The sequence below is a fragment of the Carassius gibelio genome, chromosome A8 (genome assembly GCF_023724105.1).
Source record: "Carassius gibelio isolate Cgi1373 ecotype wild population from Czech Republic chromosome A8, carGib1.2-hapl.c, whole genome shotgun sequence".
NCBI lineage: Eukaryota > Metazoa > Chordata > Actinopteri > Cypriniformes > Cyprinidae > Carassius > Carassius gibelio.
Genome location: NC_068378.1, coordinates 21370516 through 21375694, shown reverse-complemented (window position 1 = coordinate 21375694; position 5179 = coordinate 21370516).

Genomic DNA, 5179 nt, shown 5'->3' with positions numbered 1-5179 from the left:
ATAGATAGATAGATAGATAGATAGATAGATAGATAGATAGATAGATAGATAGATAGATAGATAGATAGATAGATAGATAGATAGATAGATAGATAGATAGATAGATAGATAGATAGATAGAGACAAAGTATGTATTAACCATTAATTATCTGTTCTACCATTTATTCTATAAAACAAAAAAGTAAATAGCTGATTCTGTGAATCGTTGCAATTGAAATGCTGCCTACATCCTTACTATCCTAGAAAACCCTGTATGGTTCTAATTTAGATGTTTCATTTTGCTTACAGAAAAATAAATTCTACAAAAACTAGTGTCATTGTGGCCCATGAGTTGGTCTATTTGACCCCTAATTAGAGTTTTTTCTGAGTTGCATCAGTACCCTGCACATTTAAAATATTTTCTTTTTTTTTTCTTTTTTTTAGCGAGTGAAGGGATTACCAGGAGCTTTGGTACCACGTGGAGACCCTGGACCACCCGTAAATATTATATATATTATTTGACATATCATCTCCATTTCTTTGTCCATGTCATTTCCACACACTGTCAATGTCAGTGACAATGGAACCGAACAGTCCATGTATAGTTTACAGTTTATTTATCTATTTTCAGGGCCCCCCTGGAGTTCCAGACAAACAGGGGCAAAAGGGAAAGCCAGGATTACTTGTATGTATTTCTGTTTCCTCTCTTCATCAAACAATCATCTCTGGCAGCAGAAAAATGCTAGGTCACTGTTACATAGAAAAACATGGCTTGTAGTTTCATAAAAGTGTGATCAAACCACGTGGAGACATGAGACAGGTTTAAAAGAATTTGACAAGCTCAGTGGGTCAACAAGCATCAACGAGCATGAAGTCAACAAGAGTCACACTGTTCAGACTTCCCCTGATTCAAAAGCAAAGACATACTATGTTTGACTCATGCAGGCTTGTTGCCATTCAAATCATAAAATCAGTTTAATCTGTGGCGTCAAGGGAGAAGTGTGATCAAAGATGGCATTCAACTGAACTTCTGTTGGCTGCCTCCTCATTTCTAAGCTTTTTTATGTAACTGAAATAATTATTTAACCAGTTTTATAAATCGTACACATCCCATCTTCTCATAATACAACCTGCCACTGATTATGAGTAGCAAACCATGTTTCTTGATTTTGATGTAAACTAAACACTGGCTAATTTAAAAGAAAATAATTTTCAACAGGAAATACAACAACAACATCATAAAGAAAACACTTTTGGATATCATTTTCTAAGTCAATTTTAGTTCAGGTTGAATGTTTTATTTAAGGTTCTTTTTTTAATTAAAATAAAGACTGGTGAGTAGATAAGAATTACCAGGGTTTTTCTATGGATAATGCCATAATTAGGCCCTCATTAAATCTGTGCTTACAAGATTTTCCACAGAATTGGAACTTCCACCATGCATTTAATTCTGAAATTCCTCCGACCATTTCTTGCCAACTATTTTGACTTTTGGCATTTTATAACATTTGAATATGTTCTGCAGAAGTCTGGAAATTCCATTTGGGCCTAGCCATTGCATAACGTAATCTAAATATCCAAGATCAAAACAGAAGCTGTCCACACAGTGTGTTTATTTGACATATCAGCCATAAATCAAAGCAAATGATTGATTCTCTCACACTCCATAATCTATTATTCACATTTAAAAACTCTGTATCTGACGTGTTCAGGGTGATCTTGGGGAACTTGGGCCTCGGGGAACCAAAGGGAGGAAAGGAGAGATGGTAAGATGTTGCTCTTGCTCTCCAGACCTTCACTAGATGATAAAATCACTGACCAGCCAACTCACTGTTTCTTTAGGGAAAAAGGGACGTAAGGGCCTAGCAGGGGTAATGGGATATAATGTGAGTAACATCATTCTTCTGACTGTGTATTATTTCTTTATGATGCAGTTATTTTGTCTATCTATATACACAGTACAATGCCATTCAAAAATTTGAGACTGATATTTCAAACTGATATTCATATTGCGAGTCTCTTATGCTCACCAAGGCTGCATTTATTTGATCAAATAGTCATATGCCAATATATATTACAGGGATAAGAAAGGCCTGATGGTATTATCGGTATTCCTGGTGTTCCTGGACCACAGGTGCTGTGGACTATAATTTTTAACTTTTTCTTTACATCATGTATTAAGCTGTTAACTTGTTTAATGTGGCTGACACTCCCTCTGAATTCAAACAAACCAATATCATGTACTCAAACAGTACACTGACTGAACTGCTCAACTTTAGTTCACCTATAGCTACAGTATGACCTAAACCCACTGTTGCGTTTGACCAGTAGGTGGCACTACAAACAAATTAACATGGTATTCACAGACCACTGTGGCAACAATACATTTCCACAAACGTTATTTTTTTAATTTAATTTTTCATTACTCAGTTCTGGGGCCTATAGTCCTCCAGACAGAAAATTTAAAATTATTAAGAAAAATTAAGGATAAGAAAACAGATCCCTATATGCCTTTGGCCAAAATAGAAAAACCAAATATATATTTTATAGGGTGAGATGGGAAAATCAGGAGAATCAGGTCTTGAACATCAACTCATTACCTTTTAAATGCAAATATTAACAATTCATGCACTGACTGTTATTATTTAGTAAGGTTTGATCATTATTTCCTCGTTCCTTTGGTCAGAATTATTTTGGTTACAAAAGAAAATCTGATTCACACACAAGGCCTGCTTTTTTTTTAATGGGACTGGGTAGACCAGGAGTCCCTGGAGGAACCGGATTTAAAGGTCAAAAGGTAAATGGAGTTCGCTAATGATTAGCCAAATACAGTAACACTGAATGTCACAACAAACAGCATAGCATTGATTAGCGTTGACGAAGGTGGATTAGCATCCATCATGTTCATGATGTTTATCATCATTTAGGGACTTCAGGGTGTTTCAGGGAGTAGAGGACAGGACGACACTCAAGGGGCATCTGTAAGAGCCGCACATACACTGTTAGAATGTCCTGTTAGTTTACTTCATTAGTTTGATTTTCTTCACTAGCCATTAAGAGTAATTTGTGTTGGGCCACATGGAACAGATGAAGATAGAGGACCTCAGGGTCCCCGGGTAAGACCTTCTCTTATTTTTAATGTTTTGTTAATCAATGTTAGTACTGACATGGACAAAACAACTGATTAAATATGATGTCTGAACAGGGTTTACAGGGAAGGAGTGGTGCACCAGGAATCCAAGGTCCCGTTGGAAAAAGTGTGAGTTTTATTTTCCTTTCCTGGATTTCCAAACTCTTCAGTCCCTTAGTTATGTAACTCTCCATCTTGTGGTATATTTAGCTGTTAAAAATGTCATAGTTTTCTCAAGTCAGTGGCTCAATATTTTCCAGAAGTATAATTGAATCTGGTCATCAATTACTGCATGTTTTATGACTAGAACATATTATTAATTAGTATATTTCAGTGTCTGCACCAAACACACAGTTGATTTTGGACAACAAAACATTACAACAAGCCCACCCAGAACAAGTGCTTTTGTGATTCTTTCACTAAGGGAATGAGCAGTTCTCCTGGAAGGAGAGGAAGTAAAGGTGTTTGAACCAGTCGGTTCATGCAGTTTTTAAACTTTACTGCAAATTTTTCATATTTTGCCAATACAAACAAATAAAACATTCATGCATATGATTTATTGTTATTATCTAGGGACCTCAAGGTCCAAAAGGAAAGCACGATAATCCCGGTCTCCCTGGAAAGCTGGCAAGTATCCCTCATGTCTAAACCCTTCTGACTATTATATGATTGTGCCGAACGTGATTGTCTTTTACACTAAGTCCAATTAAGGGTCGTAGTGGTACATATGGCCTGCTGGAGGTTATAGTCACTCATGGCGACCGAGTGAGTAGCTTGACCTTATTCACTAATCACATTTTTCTGTGGTCCTATCCAATGCAAAACTCACTGCTTATTGTTGTGGGTGGTTCCTATGCAGTTTCTAAAGTGTTCTGAATGGTTGCCATTTGGTTACTAGGGTGTTTTGGGGCATTACTGGGATTTCTGGCCCAAGTAGAGTAGAAATAATTGGCAAATGGCAGATTTAGCATAAAAAGTGTGCATTTAATATCCTATTGCACAACTTTCAGGGAGACATTGGTTTCCGGGGACCTCCGGGGTGACCAGGTCTTGCAGGTAGTGCTGTAAGTATGACTGTTTTATGCAGACAATTTGAATGATTTATTATAAAGCATGTTAGTTATATATTATCGTCATGATTTGTGGCATGGTTTCAAATACACAGGGTGCCACAGGAACACTGGGTTTGCAAGGGAGTCAAGGACTACCTGGACCAAAAGTAATTTCCACTCTGACTCTAAAATAAATGGTTCCTACTACAGGCATTATACCAGCCTCTCCATCACAGGGCTCTGAAGGGCCTAAAGGGAAACCAGGGCCCATCAGGCTGAAGGGACCAAAGGTTATTAAATAAGAGTCATTGTTTTGCCTCCTACAATCCATAGGAATTTGATTTTTTTTTTATGTTATTTTTTTTGGTTGAAATTTAGGAGATTCTGGGACTTCAAGCTGAAAAGGGAGGTGTCGGACAAAAAGGACCAAAGGTACCACTGTATCCAATGACTATAGACAAGGTGTTTATTTATTTATTTTTTATTAACTCTATAAAGCATGTATGAAACAATAGTAAGATAAAATCTAATTTGAACTTTTGTATCATATTGAATTTGCTCATGTAGTATGATTCAAGAGAATATGGAGCTCATACTCGAGAAGGGGAAAAAACTCCCCAGAGTCCCAAAACTGAGCAAAAATATGCAATTTGGTGCAGTAGCTGATATTTCTATGGCTGATATTTCTAAAATGCCTTTTACTTACTAAAATAAAATATAGTAATGCAATTTTCTGGGCCATGTTGGTATTCGAGGATTGCAAGGGCCCATTGGACCACCAGGAGAAAAGGTAAGTTCAAAAGAAACATAGAAAGCACATAAAAAACCTCCCAAAACAAACAGTTGCTTTTTTTCACTAGTTACAAATGTTTTGCTTCATCTTGCTGGGAAAGCAAGGATCTCCGGGGTACGAGGGATGGCCTGGGCCAAAAGGTATACAGGTAAATTAGTGTATGCAGTAAATTGTGGACATATTTACTTTTATCTTTTTTATTTATTTATAAATATATTGTTTGTT